The 20117-nt window shown below is 38.1% G+C and overlaps 1 protein-coding gene and 1 long non-coding RNA gene across 3 annotated transcripts in view; both read left to right on the top strand.

The window, feature by feature from the left end:
• Positions 1-20117, top strand: part of NEBL (nebulette) — a 157066-nt gene that overhangs the window by 65216 nt on the left and 71733 nt on the right. The window lies entirely within an intron of this gene.
• Positions 4-20080, top strand: LOC123020641. The gene is made up of 3 exons (XR_006414166.1): positions 4-5512; positions 15856-15937; positions 17965-20080. It is a non-coding gene; the product is annotated as an uncharacterized LOC123020641 (long non-coding RNA).

Below are 20117 nucleotides of genomic sequence, written 5' to 3' on the forward strand. Positions count from 1 at the left end.
TGCAACAGTGCTTGTAGATCAGAAAAATGGTACTCTAATGGAAAAGTATGGATGGAGTTGGATGACTGTTTCTGGACTTGAGTCTGTCTGAAGGTGGAAGCTGGGTTATTTGCTGCTTTTATATGTGTGCTTGAGATCTGAGATATGCTTTGCTAATGTAGAACTTTGGTAGTGTGTGTTTCCCCTCTCCAAGTGGATAAAGGTGGACTTGCTATTGGACCATTCACCTGCTTTAAAATTAATGCCTTGCAAATACAAACATTTCTATTAAGTTTCTCTTAAAATATACAGTGCAATAGAATTTTGTTATCAATGCAACAGAATCAAAATGACAAAATAATGTCCTAAATAGCTTCAATTTGCAGACTTGCAGTGACAAGAAAGAACTAGGTTTAGTCAGTTTCATGATCATGAAAAAGCTCACATTAAATAGTGGCTCTATATTTTACTTCTGTTTGTCATTACAAATATCAACAACAGGGGTGGACTGATTTTAGGTTTGCAGGATCTGCTTTGTTTTTCATCAGAACCCAGGTCTACCAATTGGAGTCAAATGTGAAATAGTGGCTCAAGATGTTAGACATAACCCAGAAATTTGTTTCCAGTACTAGAACTGCTTTCTAGATTTTAGCAGCCTAATTTAGTAGGGAAAAGGTGATTTGTTTCTACTGCTCTTAAATCATTGTGAGTTGGGAATCGCTGCTAATGTAGTCTGAATCACCCAGAGATCCACCTGTATATCCTGATTGACTTTCTCCCTACCCGTTCTTCAGTACTGTGAGTTCTACCAGGATGCATTCTGGATCACCACCAATGATTAAAAAGGGGCATTTAGGAAATACAAACTACATATTTATATCCTTTGACAGATATTTCATTATTAAGCACTTTCAATCAACCATCAGAACTTCTCCATTAAAGAAGTTTCTTCTAGGAGTGTGTGCTTGTCCTTCCCTTTTCAGCCTTTCTTCTGTCTATAAACACTGATGGAAACTCACCTATCTTCTTACAAGGTAAGGCAGGCTGTATTTCTCACTGTACATCATTTCTGTATGTAAGGAAGAATATTATTGTAATACAATGTGGTCAGTTTTCCACTCCTTTTTATAAGGATAATCTTTGTGGATTAAAGTGAAAAATGTATTGAATACGAATCTTGATAATATTGGAAGGTTATATTTTACATAATGCTTATCCTAGCTATCTTTATATTTGCTGGGGAACTGGGGTGGATTGATTCAGGTCAAGATTAGAAAGCAGATAAATCATTGCAATGAAAAGAGTTTTTATGCTGAGGATGGGGAATGTGTGTCCCTCAGATATTGTGGGACTACACTTCCAGTCTTCTCTCACCATTGGCTATGTTGACTGAGGCTGATGCAGTTCAGCCTCACCTGGATGGCCATATGTTCCCCACTTGAACCAGGAACATAATATAATGCCAAAGAAGAATGTAATACAAAACCTTCCCCACATGGTTTACATGCATTTTGAATGCCAGAATTTTTATTTGCTTACAGGTGCAGTTCTGAAAGTGAGAAGAAAGATTTTAAAATGTTGCTCTTTATCCATATTACATACAACTTTATTTATGCTATTCATTTATGACTTTTGTATGCCATCCCATAACAACGTTTTCTTCCTAATTCCCTGAAAGGTTTGTTCTACAAAAGACTCGTCTTCTTAATGTACACTGTCATTTTAAAGAAAAATGATGGTCATTTAAATATTTCCTGTATCGTAATGACCTTTCTAGAACATGCTTTGAGAAGTTTTATCTGGCATCAGTCAATAAGGTAAGTGAATGGAGTTGCTGTCTGTGATCCTTCTAAAAGGCAAGATAATCAAATTGACATTTTCATAAAGGATGAGCTCTTCATATTTATCACTGGCATTGGATCTACCTTCATTTTCTGCGAAAGATTCTTGAGTGAGATAGACTGGAACAAAAAGGAATAGGAAGGATGAGTAAGAGCATCAAACAAGCACAGACCAGAGTAGCTTTCTCTTGGGAGCTACATTTCCCCTTCCCTTTTCAAAACAACAGACTGTTCTTCAGCAAAAACTCTTTATTCTCCAGTGTACATCCAGTAGCAAAGAAAGAGTCTCTGAGCATGCACAGAGCCAATTTTGAACCCAAACTGCAAACTACTTCCAAGAACCCTGCTTTTGAGAAACTGACAGTATCTGCACTAGCTTTATGCCTTGGGCTAACCAGAGAAACTTTAACAGCCTGGGAAAGGTTAGTAGACTGGAATATAACCTATGAAGATGAAACTTGGTTATGAAGGTGTGTCTGTTTGTACAGTATACCCTGCCAAACTCTTCTACATTCTGCAACTAAAAGATGGAATTTTATAATGAAATGATAATTCCTAAATTCAGTCAAAACAGGAATTCTTTCAAGAGCAAGCTCATAGCAGCAGAATTAAAGGCTTGAAAGATTCTGTTGTCATGACAGTCAAAAACTGAGTGTCGTGTATGGATTGCTGTAGGAGCATTAAATAAATTAACTGCTTCTCTTAATGACAAGTTTTAGACATTTTGGTTCACCTTTCCATGGTTGGATGGACATTTTAAATTGCCTGTGCATTTTCCAATTTGTGTAGTGTGATTTAAGATGCTCATAAATTATTTTTTCCAATATTTCAGATCTAAAATATTCACATCTGTCCTGTTGAGAGAATGCACTGATTTTGGGGCTCTAAAGTGCCTGCCTATGGTGTTCACCGTGAATGCAGTAAACTACATTTATCTTTTTTTGCGAATATGCTCATTACTTCTTTTCCTTGTAATTGGTAATTTTCAGTATGTTAAGATACTTCCACAGTGAAAACTGTTTCAATCTTAGGTTTTTCTCATTTTGTGGAAGGTATATAAAATTAATGAATATCTAAAGCAAGAAATGGGTTTAGAAAATGAAGATAACTTTCAAATATATAATAATCTGAAGTCAAACCCTGTGAAACAATTAGCTAATAGTGTTCGTGGCTTCAGTGACAGGCTCTCAAGACCATTCAGAGAAGTTAGATTCTAGCTGTAGGTACCTGTCTGCAACCACATTATTGTTGAAAGGATGCTCTTTCTTTGATTGCTTTCAAATCATGCTGGTTTGGTACTATATAATGCTATTGACAGAGTGTTACTGCAGAAGATACCCATTTGCATTCATTGGCGGATCAGAGGAAGCCACCAGACTAATGGGATGCATTATTAGACTGCATCCCTGGCTAGGGGAAACCCAGTTCTGTCCTTGTGATGATGCTGGGATGTGGCATCTGGGAATTTACTTTGTCTATCTTTTCCTGGGCATTTTCAAGCCCTGCTGCTGTACCACTTCAAATATTCATGATGAATGGTATTGGTGCCAGTGGGCATTCTCTGTTGACACAGGCGTTATATGTATTTGTATGGTTTTCAAAGATGTCAGGGCCATATGTCCATAAATTTTTGACTGTGACATTGCATTTTTCTCTTTGACTACATTCATATTTTTGATCACACTATATATATGTTGACGGCTGTTAACATATATTTATGAAGTCTTTTAATGGCCAATGAAGAGAGTATATAATTGTTTTTAAAATACCTTGAAAAATGATATATTACAAAGCAGGGGACCTCAAACTTTTTCAATAGGGGACCAGTTGAAAGGTGGTAGCTACACGCGTGGGCTGTTGAGGGGGGGGGTGCCTGGGAGCACTGGCCAGTGAGGCATCATCGGATGCACATGAGGCTGCAACTCACTCGCTCGGAGATCTCTCAATGAGTCCAAAACCATCTCTGAGCGAGCAAGCCACCGCCTCCCGCCTGCGCGGCGTGGGCCGGATGAAAGGGCATGGCGGGCCGGATCCATCCCATGGGCCATAGTTTGAGGACCCATGCTACAAAGGAACGTATAGCTATGCTTGAATGCCATAGCAAAAGAACACAGACTATGTTCAGATGTAATGCTAAGTCATGGTTTAGATTGCATGAATGAGACCAGCTTCCTCCTGGGCCTGTGTGCTCCCCATCTCCTCTTCCGATGCCTCTGAGAGTAAGGAAGCCTTTATTTCTGCTTTTAGTTAGCCACAGTGGATGGGTTTGCACTTAAGGGTAAACCACCCTGGAGAATATGCTACAGCCAGGCTTGCTGTGCTTCGTTCTCCCACTCCTTCCTCCTCAGGCCTCTTGCCAGTTGTGGCACCCTCCAGGGGACTCACACCAGAATTCCTCTTTATCCTTGCACCAATCCTCTGTTTCAATCATTATCTCTGCTTTTCTGGATTTTTACTCTTTTGGAGCTTCAAACAAGCCCAATTGAACATATTTTTTGGTCTTTTGCAAGTGTAAGTGGCTGTACAACTGTGCAATGTGTGCTCTTTGTCCAGTCAATTCCTTGCATGGTTCAACTGTCAAAAGGAGCTTGAAGAAGAAACAGTGCAGGGTAGGAAGATTAAAGCAGGGCAAGAGGCTTTGAAACTCCATCATGGTTGCTTCCCCTCAGTTTTCCAGGCCAACCATGATGGAGTTCTATGTACTCGTGTAGTTTTGGATTTGTGGTTCTAAAAGTCAGTCCACGTGCCACCTTAGGAAATTAGTGAGAATATATATAAAGAATGGTATCTTATATAGCACCATGATCTGCTGTTCTGAGCAAAAAATATCCCCCACTCCAAATCCTGTACAGTATTTCTTTGGATCATTGCATTATTTCTCGACTACATTTAATCTCAATATGCCTGTTATATCACACACATGTACACATGCATAATTTCTAATGCAAAATAGGTATAATCCAAATTTGGTCCTGTTTGTTAAGTAAATGCAAGAAAATATCTGATCCTGGTATTTTTTGCATAGTTTCAACATTTTAGAAATGCTGTGTCTGTTGCTCTGCTTTTGTGTTAGTCATCCAAATATTACATATTTGAAAGATGAAGAACAATGTTGTAGAGAAATTACACAAGAAAGCTTCTTAGGCTACATATAAACATATTACTATAACTGAATTTACTATTTGATGATGATCATACACTGTGAACTGCCCTGATTTAGTTCCAGGCCATAACTGTATCTTTTTAAAAATTCTATAATTAGAACTTGTTGGCACATTTGTGCAACCTGTTTACTTGCTCAAGCATAAGCTGTGCTCTAAAATTGATAAAACAGCCTGCAGGGAGAACTTGCAAACAAAGATGTTAAAATCAAGGTCCATAGCACCCTTTGTAGATTATAGTTTCAGGGTGCAGTCCTGTGGATTTCAGACAGAAAAAATCCTACAGTTTCTAGTATCCCCTAGTTAGATATGCTAGACTTCTGGGTACTGTCTTCAAATAACGTATCACTGTTTTCCTGAACTATTGAATAACAATTTATTCCAGCTTTGTGAAATAGATGAATTTCTGATTTCTTATTCAAACAGATTCTGCTGGGTTGAAAGTATACATGGCAATGATGAGGCAAACTGGAGAGAAACCTAATAATCATGTTCTTCCCAACCTCTTGAATTGCATGGAATGATAATGAGGTAATTAGAAAGTATGACTGTGCTATTAAATTTACTAGATGGAATATCTGACTGTAGAATGCTTGCAATTTGCAATACGTGAACACCTTCCTTAGTTTCTGGTCTCAGGTTTAGGAGGCCAGCAGGAGACTTTGCTCTCCCCAGCCAAGGGATAATATCTGGTTCTATTTCTGTAGGGGGCAAGTCATCCTCCAGAATTGCTAGTTGGACTTTTCAGGTGTATGGCGACATTCAAGAGAGAAGGTATACCCTAGAGTTCTAAAAGAGGTATTTTAGAACTCCACACCCTTAAAAACCTCTCCAAGTACCTGGAGATCATCCAGTATCTTTTCTAAATTGGAACTAGCAAGACCATTCCTTGGAAGGAAAGGCCATGGCATTGTTTCATAGTCTTTACTGTCCTGAAGAAGAAGAAGGGGAGTTGATTGACTCTGGACCTAATGGGGGTGAACTGACACCTTAAAAAATACAAATTAGAGACTCTCTAATCCATCTGTGAAGCCTCAGAAAGAGAGAATTAATCTTCTCAATAGGTCTAATGGAAATCTATCTTTACAATGCTTTTAGAAGTATTCCCCCTTCCACCTTTAACTATTTCACATTTTGTTGGGTTGCAACCTGGAATTGAAAAGAATTTAATTGTCTTTGTTACCATTTGATATATGCAAGATACTCAACACTGAAAGTACAAAATAATTTTACTGTGGCATAAATGTTAAGTAAGCCAACAAATTTAGCATGCATTGGTTGCATATATATTCACCCTGTTTGCTATGCCATGCCTAAATAAGCTCTGGTGTAACACAAAGTCACATGCTATAGTTGAATGGAGTCCACCCGTGTGTGATTCTAGTGCCACATGATTTCTAGTTAAATAAATCTGTATCTTGGAGAGTTTGTTGGAGAGCATATCTGAATACAAAGTCTTCTTGAATAAATCTGTCTTTATTCGCCAGCAGAAGGACATCAAAGACAGAGCAAACCTAGCTGTTAGGACAGAGTTCCACAGTCTGGGGGCAGGCACTGCAAAGACCCTCTTTCAGGTTGCCATTAAATGTGCCTCTGAAGGTCTCAAGAGAAGGCCCATTCCAGAAGATCTTAACTACTGGGGATACTTAGTTGGAAGAAAGTGGTCTTTCAAGTAGCCTGGTCCCAAGCTCTGTATAGTTCTTTGAATTCTGCCTAGAAGCAACCATTAGCTTGCATTGCTGCTGTAAAAGGGGAATCACATGCTTTCTGGAACCAGTAAAGAGTCTGCCCACAGCATTTTGGACCAGTGGAAGTTTTTGAACAGTTATAAAAGGCAGCCCAGTGCTGGGCATCTTACAGGAGTCCAAATGGGATGTGACTATTTGGTCTGTTTTCACGACCATGGCCAGATCAGGCATCTTTAAGAATAGGTGCAGTTGGCATATGAGCCGCAGCCGCACAAATGCACTGCTGGCTACCCCCAAGACTGGGTCATCCAGCTTCATGGCCAAGTCCAGCTGTGAGTCCAAGACTTCAGGGAATATAATCCCACTTGGTACATTTGAATCCGTTTCTTGATCTGCCTTTTGACTGACCCAACGCACCTTTGTCTTGTCTCAATAGATTATGAACAGTTGATAATTGTTGCTTGTTGGCTGGCTTGAGTAGAGGGATTATATGAATTGAACTTTTCTGAATTTTTCTGGCAGTCAGTTAAATCATGCAGGTTTGTGTTGTGGGTGCTCTGCTTCATCAAGACTGGTTCCTAGAGTGTGAACAGGGATTGCAGGGATTATCATATCTGACCAATTGCCAAGCTTGCTGTACAGGAAGGGAGTAGTCACCTTTTGGTGTATTGTTTACCAAACATTTCCTTGCACTACTTGGTGCTTTTGAAGGTTGTTTCCCCCAAATTTGATAACCCTTCACTTTTGGAATGGACTTGCCCCCAACTTGTCAAGTTAATTATAGTTGTCCCTCTCCCTTCTTCCATGAGATCAGCCAAGTTTATAGGTGAGGAATTTAAACTATCATGGGAGAGATATAAATGGAAAAGGTAAAATTTTTCATCTACTTCTGATTTGCTGTGACTGCCTTAGCTTCAGAGTTATTTATTGCATTTTTATGATTCATCGTGCTCCTGGTGACTAGGAAAACATTTCTTTTATGTTACAGTGTTGAACTATTGATGAGTAATATTTGATCCCTAGCAGCTTTTTTTAACATTTGCTGGAATTTGACTGTACCTGGTTTAGTTTAGTTCAGTTTAGTTTTATTTATTCACCCAGTGTTAGCCTTGATTTGTTTTTGTAACAGGACTAAATGACCAGAAGAATCTCTTTAAAACATGGCAGTGATGAAATTTAAGGCATCTGCAAGATGCAGTAAGATGGCAATTGCACTACAGGTTAACCAGCAAGATAAGTGAGTTTCTCTCTGAATAGATTCTGAATCTTTTATAACAAAGTATGATTGTGTATCTGTTGTCAATGTTAATGTCACACAGGTGTTTTCTGGAAATAAAAAGTATACAAACTTTGGTTTGGTGTTAAATTGATTTGAAAAATATGCATTAGTAGTTGATATCTTATTGAGACACTTTGTCATAGATCAGGAGTGGACAGAAGATCTACTGGTAGATTTCTGTATAATTTACATTAGATCTCTGAGGGTTTATAAATGTAAGTAGTTTGGAAACTATACATTTCCCCCTCTATTATGGCAAACTATGTGCTAATGGCTTCTCTCTCAGCCTCAATGGACCAGCACATTTGGAGGTTACAAGGTTAGGGAGGTCAGATCTCTGCCTTCCTCCTCCTATCAGTAGCAGGGATATTGTCAACACGCTGATCTTTGGAGCTGTTTGGGGCATGTTCTGTCTTTATTGTAGTCAGCCACAGTGTGGTAGATGCCTAGTGTATGGTGAAGTGAACAAAGAACAATGAAAGAGACTATTATCTTGGAAGGTTCCTTGTAGCTTTCTTTAATCTTTAGTATTTTTACTATCACATGTTAATAAATAACATTAAATAATAATAAATTATTGCACTGATTTACCATCATTGTTCTCCTTGTAAGAAAACTAAGATGGCTTGCATGATCCTGCTCTTCATTTTGCCTTCAAAGAGGTAGATTAGACTGAGAGTTGGTGACTGGCGCATGGTCACTCAGTGAGCTTCATGGCTGAGTGCAGGCTACATACTGGGTTTTCTGAATCCCCAGTATAAGACTCTAACCAATAATCCATGTGACTCTCTTGATTTTTATTCAGTAAGTAATTATTATGGAGTTGCATTCCATTTGCCAAGCCTGTGTTACTTCCCTCATAGAGTTTACCTTTGTGTTAGGCTTCCTTTAGCATATAAAGTTTTCTCTTTCCACATTTCTGGTGCTTCTGGATCCTGTTCCTACCCATGGATGAAAATGGATGTCAGCAATTTGTATGTCTATTAAAGGACGTTTGCATTTGTGGTCTGTTTATCTTATACTGAATTTTATTTTGTACACATTTATTTGTGTTTGCTTTGTTGTTATTCATAGACTTCACTTGAGTTGAGCCTTAACATCTGCTGAGTTGGCTTGGTGTGTGATTAAACAGTCAGGACGGTTGCTGTGCTTTCCATGCAGTCAGTAGTGGATGCTGTCGAAAGAGCCTAGGCTAATGTCCACATCAGCAGATTGCACAGGAGTTATTCAAAACTGAGGAGTAAGCAGTCATGATGATCTGATCCAATGAAAAACAGGATGCCTGAATGCTTACCCATCATATCCACTTAAATATAGGCTGAACTACACCATTACTACAAGAATGGACAGCCAGGGAACCAAAGGTTAAGTATTAACCAGAGAGAGAATGAACGTAATTAATTCCTTGTGTCCTGCATTTGCTTACTGGAAGTATTGTACAAGGTTAGGTTGCACCCAGGCGCCAGTTTATTACTGCAAATGTGGGCTTACAGGATGGAATGCTCTTCCTTTCCGAAAATAAAAATTAAGTAAACAAACAAAATTGACAGATGGAAACCTAGCATCTGAATACAGGCATAGGTTTATTACCTAGGTGATTGTAGGCTTGTTCTAGTGGTTATAAAATGGAAATAAATCAGCCCAGTGTTTGTACTGTTTAAAACAGTACAAAGAAATAAGAGGACATTGCTGCTGACTCTTAAGTGGAATATGACCCCTGAGGGCTGTGATTTAATCCTGGGCTGTGTGGTAATCCTGAGAAACTGGCCTGTTGAAAAGTTGATATAATGTTGAGAAAACGTTGCACTTGTTTGGTGGATGCTACATAATGTATCTGTATGGCTTATTGAGATGGGGAACTGCAGGCCATGGAGCAAAGTTCTAATCTGGCCCTCTGGAGTTCTTCAGGTAACTACTACACCACCTCCTTCCTTTTGACCACCAACCATTTGCTGCTGGGTTTGCAGTTTTTGTGCTGTTTCGCCATTCTAAAAAGGTTGAAAAGCCTCTATCAAACCTAATTGCTGGTAGTGAAAGCTTTAACAAATCTGAGAGTGTGTTTTGTTTTGTTTTGTTTTGGGTTTTTGGGGGGGGGGGTATTTTTCGCCTTTTACATTCAGGCCCACCCACCACTGGAATGTATCCTTTCAAAGCTGAAATTAAATTTGGCCCTCACAGTAAAAGAGGTTTAACACCCATGTCTGAAGTGAATACCTTCCGGCATTTTTATTTAAATTATCTTTTAATTAGTTGGACTGTGCTAATATGCTCACTGCTGTTCACAGGAGTAACATGAAGATATATAAATAGGCATACTGTGGCTGAGCAGTTAAAACAATATCCCAGAAAAGGAAGGGAAATAGAGTCAGAAAAGGGACACCTAAATGCTTGAAGTCCATTGAAGTTTTCCTTGTAAGATATTAGCTTACAGTGTTCTTATAGAACATAGTGCCACAAATTATTGTATAATTTTAAAAACTCTTTCTAAAAGAAGGTAACTCTGTTTTTATGTAAAGTAATGCTTTTCAGGGCAGTATTTGTCATGCACTTTATTGTAAAGATAGTGAAAATGCACCAATTATTAGTTTTCACATTTGCAACATAATGGTTTAATATTTATATTATGTATTCATCAGATATGTATACCACCAATGGCAAATGTCCTCAGAACGATTTATAATAATAAAAACAAATAATAGCAAAATAGTAACAATAAAAATAAATCAATAACAATATCAAAATAACAGTGTTCAGCATTGAAAACATTAAAACTGATAATGAAGTAGCAATTTAAAGATTAAATCCTTGCATAAAATAAAAAGGACTAACTTCAATGATTGAATCTCTGTTTCAAATCTAACTTTAGTTATGTGTGTTTCTGGATAGGCCTGTGTTTTCGGCTCCTTAACTGTACTATCTGGATGATAATATTGTACTGCCATATAAGCTTATTATGCAGACTGAGATAATTTAGACATTATAGGCCTTAACTTAAGCCTTTCCAAATGTGCTTGTGATTCTTCAGAGTATAGCTGAATCTTTTAGATGTAAGATGAAAAGAAGTTCTGCAGTGAAGCTATTTTAAGAGAGGCTGATAGGATGTTCTATAAAAATGGTAGTATACCTGAAAATTACTGCACAAATTTATTCTTGTAAATAACTTTTTAAACTGTTGTATTCTCCAACTGAGTTGAATTATCTTGTAAATGTTTAAGGCTTACTACTCTGTATCACAGGCATATGATTTAATGCATTGCTTCTTCCTTCAAATACCCCCCTTGAAATGTAAATGTCAGCACAGTATATGAGATACTTCTACTTAAAAAAATAAAGTTGTTTGTAGAGTAAAGTGATACAGCCTTCTTCAGTGTGCCAGAGTATGTATAGCTCTGTGGAATATTCTAAGTATTATGGTAAGTTGAAATGTAATTATTTTGTTGCATGTAAAAATCCCCGGAGTAATGTGTTTTCAGTGTTTTGTATAAAACCATTTCAGACTGAGCTTCAGTAACAGGCTTACAGGTTCTTCCCTTCGTGAGAATTAGTTAAGGACTCTCTTCTAATAGGTATCTTGGAGTGCCTCCCTCTGTAGTTTTTCTGATTTCAAGCTTGTCAGTTTAATTACTTTAAAGCAGTTTTAACTGTTACATGGGGTTATTACATAACACTGTAAGATGGAATGTATTAGCAATGTGGAACAAGAGACAGTAACAACAGGACAAAAATAATCGTGCAGTTCTCTGTACTGTGGGGTGAACAGAGATGGAGAGATGAGGCTTAATTGATTGCCTACCCAGTATTATATTTGGTTGAATTGACTGAATATTGGGCCTTTGGCAGTGTGGTTGTTCATTCTCTCCTATTATATTGAGGTATTTCCTGAGTCAAACACATTACATGTGTACCAGGTCTGCATTCAGCTAGTTACTATTTGGAATACACATTTGGTTCCCTATGGACATGTTGATCTATTGAGTGCCGTAGACATTTGAAAATAAATAAATGTCTGGAACACGCTTTGAAATGCAGTAAGGTGCCTCTGCATAAGTTGTCATGCTCAAGACACTAATTTATCTATAAAAGGGATTTATCTTGATACACAAAATTGATGATCCTTTGAATTTAGTCTCTTAGGTTCTCAACATTTGGGTTCTCAATTTTTTTTAGTCTGGTTCAATATTGGTAAGTTTAGTGAATGTTAATCATGTGGTTTCATTTGCTTCTGATTTCATTAACTTGTTCACAGTTTAATTCTGTTGTAATCCATATTTGCATATTTATAATTTGCAGACTAGTTCTGCTCATAGATTTTTATGTACATGTAAGAAAAGTCCAGTCATGATGTATGCATTTGAAACATTTCTGCTACAATTTGTTTCTACAAACTGTTTCTGTACGCTTTCTCCTGTTCCTCTAGAGCAGTGATGTTGAACCTTTTAGAGACCGAGTGCCCAGACTGCAACCCAAAATCTGCTTATTTAATGTAAAGTTCCAACACTGCAATAAAACCTGAAAACTGAGGTTTTAGTTTGGAAAAAACAACTCACAGTCAGTCCAAGCAAATATACATACATGCTTGGCATCTCACTGACCAGCCATGTGAAAGTTTGGGTGAGTCGCGGCTAACGAATTGTGGCTTGTGACTTCATTGTCTGGCGCTGCTACTCCTTTCAGAGAATGCACATGGCCCCTATGTGTGCTGTTATCCAATGCTCGACTGCTGGGGTGATGCTGGGGTGAGTTGGGTCACATGCAGACAGAGAGGGCTCTGTGTGCCTGCTTCGCCACCACTGGCTTAGCCCTACTCTTGTGCACACCCCTAACTCAAATACAGGGATACAATACCTTTGAAAGTAATGCAATTCTGAAAAAGCCTTTCTTGAGTAGCTTTTTCTGCACAGCTCATCATTTCTGCCCATTCTTAACACATTCCAACCATCAAAATCATGCCAGGGCACCTCATTTTTCTAACCCTAACCCTACCCTGGTGCACACCCCTAACCCTAATATAGGGGTAAAGTTCCTTGGAAAAGAGGGCGATTGTGAAAAAGCCCTCCGTGAGTAGTTTTTTCTGCGCAGCTCATCATTTCTGCCCATTCTCAACACATTCCAACCATCAAAACCGTGCCGGGACACCTCGCTTTTCTAACCCTAACCCTACCCTGGTGCACACCCCTAACCCTAATAGAGGGTTAAAGTTCCATTGAAAAGAGGGCGATTTTGAAAAAGCCCTCCTTGAGTAGGTTTTTCTGCATTTAAACACATTCCAACCATCAAAATCATGCCAGGGCACCTTGTTTTTCTAACCCTATCCCAGTGATGGTGAACCTTTTAGAGACCGAGTGCCCAAACTGCAACCCAAAACCCACTTATCGCAACGTGCCAACACTGCAATAAAACCTGAAAACTCAGGTTTTGGTTTAGAAAAAACAACTCACAGCCAGTCCAAGCAAATATACATATATCCTTGGCAGTACACTGACCAGCCATGCGAAAGCTCGGATGAGTTGTGGCTAATGAGTCGCAGCTTGTGATGTCATTGCCTGGTGCCGCTACTCCTTTCCGAGCATGTGTGCGTGACCCCTATGTGCACTGTTATCTGATGCTCGGCTGCTGGGGTGATGCTGGAGCGACTTCGCTTGCGTGCCGATGGAGAGGGCTCTGTGTGCCTGCTGTGGCACGTGTGCCACAGGTTCGTCACCACTGCTCTAGAGCTTGTTACTTTCACAGGATGCCAGATAGACATTTTTAAAAAGAACTAGATCCTGATGATTCTTCTGCCACTGGGACTTGTACCTGTATGCTCTAATCAGCATATTCTCTAATCTTAATGAATGCCTCCTGAATCCAACACAGATTTTTTTTTTATCATTTCTGCACAGTGATGGTATTTGGCCTGATGAAGACTTGTAAAATTTAGAGGAAGCGTCCTTGTGAATTGGAATGGCCATAATGTCTTGATTAATAATTCTATAGCTACTAGCTCTGCACCTTTCTACTGATAAATAAAATACAGATAAGTGTCAGTGGTGTAAAAAGTGCCATTCAGTGATGGGAGAGGGTTTTTTTTAAACATCATAACAAGTATGATATGAAACATCATAACATTTTATGACTTGGGAGATTTTTTTTCAGAAATGGTAATTCAGGTTATGTGTATCTTTATGCAGGTCTGACGCAACAATCATGCAGTGCTCATATGACAAACAATATGTTGCCAAGGAGCTTGAGAACCCATGGAATTAACTTGTTTTTAAGAAACAGTAGTTTAATACTTAAGCAAATGCCCTGGATCTGACCTTGTGAAAAGCGTGAAGTAATTGGTAATTTGATGCAAAAACACATTAATCTGTTACAAATCAGACAGGGTCAGGAAGTAAGTGGAAGGTCTAGGATGAAACACGAAATGATACTGATGCAGACATTACATATACCTTCACCTTGCTGACCCATTTCATGATATCATACATTTCTGTAATGCTTTAGGCTATGTTGTGGATCACAGTAGTTTTAAATTTTATGTGATGAAAAGGAGTTCTCATAGTTATCCCTCCCAGAGATTATACCTCCTGTGATCCAGAGGGGCTTGTGGAGGTGGACAATGTAGTGCAAAATTACTGTGCCATAAAAGATAAAAATTCTTAGGATGCATGTTTAGATCCCCGCCTCCCTCAAAATAAAATCTGCAACACTTTCCATGCCTCAGTCAGTCAGCAGAGACATGCATAAGATTTGTGCCTATATAACTATAGTTACAGAGGTATTTTCATCTTTGCTGTTATTTTGAAACATAGCATGCTCCTCAAAATATGGCTAGCTTTGCTAGATGTTGGCGATATAATGCATATCATGCCTCATTGAGGTGCATATGTGGGTATGCTCTGTGACTTCTTTTTCATCATACATTATTGCTCATAATTGTTTTAGAAAAATCTTTCGTAATTTTGGATGTCCAGGCATTCTTATATTATATTGCTGTGATGTGAGGACTTACAGGTGGCCAGTGAATGTGGATTCTGAGAGTCCTTGTTATTGCAAAGAAACTTTTATTGCCAGGTTGGAAGGGTAAACACTAATCTTCTATCTTTCAGTAGTTTGAGGATCTTGCTGCTTTCTATATTTAAATGTAAATCCTTTATTTTCCAACTCAGTTTGAACTGCTGATGTCAGTCTGCCCACCTGATATGGTTTAGGTATGTTGAACTACAACTCCCAACATTCCTTTGTCAGCATCTGGAGGGCACCAGTTTGGAGAAGTCTGACTTATACGAATGCCTATATTTAAGATATGAGTGCTGAATTTCTCTTAAAGTCATTGTGAACTCATTGTCTTTTGTTATTTCTTGTGTGTTATATTTGCAAATATAATATTAAAAAGAAGTTCCTTAAAATATATTAAGGTAACAAAATATTATGTGCATAGAGCATATTCTTGTATCCAGGGTTCAGCCCTGACATTTATAGTCAAACAAATGAAGTAGCAGAAAATGGGAAAATCTTTATCTAAAACTCATTTCAGCCTCCGCAAGAACCGGAAATATCAGTGGGCTGACAATATCAGGCAGCTTCATGGATTCATTCTGTTGTGATTTTGTTACTGCCCAATAACTAAAGTTCTTTGGGAAGTTGGCAAAAATAACAAACCAAAAAAACAAGATAACAAGACATAGTATGCATTTTTAAGATGTAAATTTTAAAATATAGCATTTAACATATAACAATTTCAGTAATATGATAGATCTGATAAATGCAGCTGACAAATGTTCCATGAACTGTCATTAAATGCCTGGGAACTGGCAGTCTTACTGTGGTGCTGAAAATATGATCTTGTCCCAGGCAAGTATCAGTGGGAAGATTATTCCATAATCAAGGTGTAACCACTGAAACAGCTCTCCCCTTGGTTTCAGCTTTCAAAGCTTCTCTCGGAGGAAGCACTCTGAGATGTTAAGCACAGTTTCAGGGTCCATACTGGGAGAGACACTCCTTCAGGTATGAACCTTATTTGGCTTTTAGTTTCATCTAAAACAGTGGTGCTTGGTCTTTTTCTTGCCTTTTTATACAGATATTTACATGTACATGTATACATCTAATCAAGTGGATTCTTGTCAATGCTTGTGGCATAGTAGGTACTGCAAGATACAGTTGTTATTTTTATTGCTGCTACAAACACATAGAGCTACAACTCTGGGGGAAGAGCAATTTATGATGATGATAGGAGTTTGATTTCTCTATATAGTGAAATCTTTGAGAAGGATTAGAAGGACTAATAAGCATGGTGAGCAAGGCATGGGAAAACATGTCCCTTTTAAAGGTAAAGGAAGGAATGCACTTTTTAGTAGGCCAGGTTGGCTCTTCATTGTTTAAAACAGGGCTGGGGAACTCGTTGCACCTAAGATGATGTTGGACTTTGTGATTCCCATCAGCCATAGCCAGCATAGTCATTGGTGAGAAAATGTTTCTGTAGAGGAATCTCCTAGTAAGAATGTGGCGGTTCAGTGTTAATAAAATGGTTCGTTTCATCAGCCTAGGGTGTCTAATGCTTAGATAAACCTTTGATGTGTGCATCAGTGGACTAGTGAAAGGGGTGTTTTATTATTTCAACATTTGAGTGCATTTAACATATCAATAGGAAAGGGTAATAAATCAGAATGTTTATCTAGTATAACCCAAAGGAAGACAGCTGTTAATGATTTTTTTATAATAGGGCACAATCCTATGTGGTTCCAGATAAAATACTGCAACTCCGAGCATTGCCCAGCCAGTAGGACAGTGTCTTGGCTAAAAGGTTCAGGGGTGTTCTGTAACAATGTGTTGTCTTTTTCTGATATATAAAAAGCTTTCTCCTGAAAAAGGAGGGGCTTGCCATATCCTCAGATTTGTAGGACTGACTTAGTTATGGGGAAGAAAAAGTGTAAGCCTGTTATGTTGCATTGCACTCTTTAAATCATCCAGGGATTTGTCAAGGTTTGCTATGGTATGGATCTGTCATGGTTTTTCTTGACCAGGCATTTGTCTGTGCAAGGTTAGATAAGAGAAGTTTATAAGCGGTAGCTTGCTCTGAGCTCAAGAATATAAAGATATTCCCTTTGGGCATCTCCACATGCTACACTGAATGCTTTTCTTTATTTTCTGTAATACAAATGTACATTGCAGTTTACTGCATGGCCCTTTGGTGGGTGCTCTCTCTCTCTGTGTGTGCAGGCGCACTCATGCCAAAAGAGAATAACATTTCATGCATTTGGTGAAGTAGGTTCTTGTCTGTGACTGTGGCACTGCAATAAATTTGCTAATCAATAAGATGCTGTTGTATCTGCTGCAAGAAGCTCACAAAACCATTTCTCTGTAAGTTGTTGTTAATTAATACTTTTTTAAATAGACATGATATACAAGGGGAAAAATGAACTGGAAGGGAAGAGGAAAGTAAGCAGTAGAGTATTGCTTCTTCTATTTTTTATCACAGATTGAGGCAAATAATTTGTGCACAGAGAGGTTTTTCCATACTGTGCAAAGTGCATACAGAACCACATTTATGGGAATAGGGGTATCATTGGCTTCCAAATCAAAAGAAATGGTCTCAGGTTGAGTTCTGAGCCCTGTTTCTAAGGAAATAATCTTGGAGCAGCCTTTTCATTCGTTCATCCATTCGTTCCCTTTCTGTACTTCCCAATAGCTGTAGCTTTTTTATCCATTACTATTTCCCACAACACTTTGGACAGGTAAAATCTCTGGAAATAAAAAATAGAATGAACTATCAGTAGCACATAGTAGCCATGAGAAAGGTTTGGGAGAAGATTCAACAGTACTGTCACTGCTAATGAAGTAATACAAGTGCTAGTTTCTGCTAATGCAACATAATAGTACTTACCAGCACAACAAGATTTCAAGGAAGCTTGTCATACAAGTAAGCGGCACTGATGTTGTACAAATGTTTCTTCTACCAAGCCCCCTCCCCATAGCACTAACTGTAGCACACCAACAGATCCTTTCCATGGTTTTTTGTTTTTTATCTGCCTTAGATAACCTATTCTGCAATGTCTATTGCCTTTTGCTCTTGGATGGAAAGAAAGAAGTTCTTCTTTTTTCACTGAAGCAATTATGGATCAGAATGCATAAACTTAAGGGGACCATAGCCTTTGTCTTGGAGCAAATCTCTGCCTTTCATTTACCTCAGTGGGCTACAACCTGGTTGAATTATGCTAGGTTGCAGTCAGTTATGAATAATCCATATGGAAATACCCTTAGGTAAGATTTATTTCTGGCAGTTTTTGTATCATGCCCTTTATTAGGTAGAAATTGTAACATACAATAAATTACAAAAAAGTAATTAAATTAAAATGCAAGGAAGATGGCTGATATTTTCTTGACATGCTAAAGGAAAAGCACATTCTTTTGCTCTTTTATGATTTCCTTGGTTTTGTTTAGGGACCATTTTTATGATTGTTTTTTTTTTTCAAATGTTTCCTTTTAAAAAGATACAACACCTTGGTTGATATATACAAACATGAAACTGAATTCTGTGCATATTTTGAATTCTGAGTTTCAGCTTGGTGACATTAAGTGTGGAGTGGTTTAAATTACTAACACACGAAAGTGGGATGACTGCATGTTGGATTTAGAATTGTATTAGGAAATGAAATAAGGCTGCACCTTGGGAAAGGCATGTATAAATAAGATTTGACATTTCCTCCTCCTGCCTCCTCACAAAGCCTCATGCCATTTTGATTTACTGATTATTATCTTCAGGGTTTTGATGAGACTTAAAACGGTCCTCTCTTGCTCTAGAAAAACCCACAAAGCTCACTGGTACAGATTCAAACCAGCCTCTGGCGTTAGAAAGTCTCTCTCACTGAAAGGCAGGTTTTGGCAGTCTGTGAGATCATCAGCTAGATAAAAGCTTTAAAGCCAAGTTATGTCCTTTGCCCTTCTGGAAATTAACTTTCTGGTGTCAGCCTGAATATGTAAACATTAATCAATAAGCTTTTGGTTTCAGAAATAGTCTGTTGTCCTTATCCTGTCATTTGAAGCTTATTTTGGATTGCATTTTTATGTCATGTTATGTATTCTTTTTATTAGTCTTATTCATGCGATGCTTTTCTTCTGTTCCTGCCATTCTCAACAATAAAAAATTCTTTTTGCTCAGGCCAGATGCCCTCTTGAGAACTCTCCCTTTTTGTCTAAATTTATCATGGACACAAACACATTCAGTGCTATCTGTAGCCTGATTATTCTATGCTACTCATTTTTAAAATTTAATTTATATGTCACAGTATTCTCTTTATTCACCTAATCAGTGGCTATATAGTAATTCTGTTAAAAAGCAAAGGACCATTTTGATTCTGCTCTTGATGTCCTTAAGTAAATTACTATTAATACTGGAATAACCAGTGCTGCAATTATTTACTCTCATGCAGTGGACAACTTGTAGGCAACTTGCAGCCTATGGCTCCCATGGGCCAGCATAGCCAATGGTGAGGGCAGATGGGAATTGTGGGCAGAAACATCTGGAGGGCCAAAAGTTGACTGCTGCATTGTAATAAAATATTGTGGTGGTGATTATTCTAGTATTAGCACTAGCAATGCACTGAGTGCTTAAAGGTAAAATCTTAAACAAAAGTAGCCAGAAAAAAAGTTTCAACTCCAGCATGTCCCAATCAGCATCACTACATTTGCATAGGCTTGCAATAACCCTAACCCTTAATGTAAGCTAATCAGTAAATAAGTCGCACTGATTTCAGTGTGCCTGGTCTAAGTATGACTATATCTCAACTTAGGTTTTTACAACAATCTGACGTAATTATTCAGCAATGACTTAGGGCATGGATAGGGTTTCTTTCTATATAAGTTTTGGGATTAAATCTCTACATTTATTATTGTATTTTGTTGAATATACCTATGTGGGAATCCACTAATAAGTTCAATTTCTGTACATGTGGAAAAGTAAAAAGTCTATATGGGTGCCTTAAACCAGCAGTATGTCAGTTGATCTAGGTATAATTTAAATGGTTGCTGAATTGAATCTGGCATTTTATATCCAAGAATTTAAGACCTGTATCAATGTATGCTATGGACTGTGTTGTTTCATAACTAGATACTGTGCATTGAAATGGCAGAATAGTGCGTAAATGTCTTTTATAACTATATGTAGAATGACACTTGTAACGGCAAGGAA

This window comes from Varanus komodoensis, unplaced genomic scaffold (assembly GCF_004798865.1).
Source record: "Varanus komodoensis strain SLA01 unplaced genomic scaffold, ASM479886v1 scaffold15, whole genome shotgun sequence".
Classification (NCBI taxonomy): Eukaryota; Metazoa; Chordata; class Lepidosauria; order Squamata; family Varanidae; genus Varanus; species Varanus komodoensis.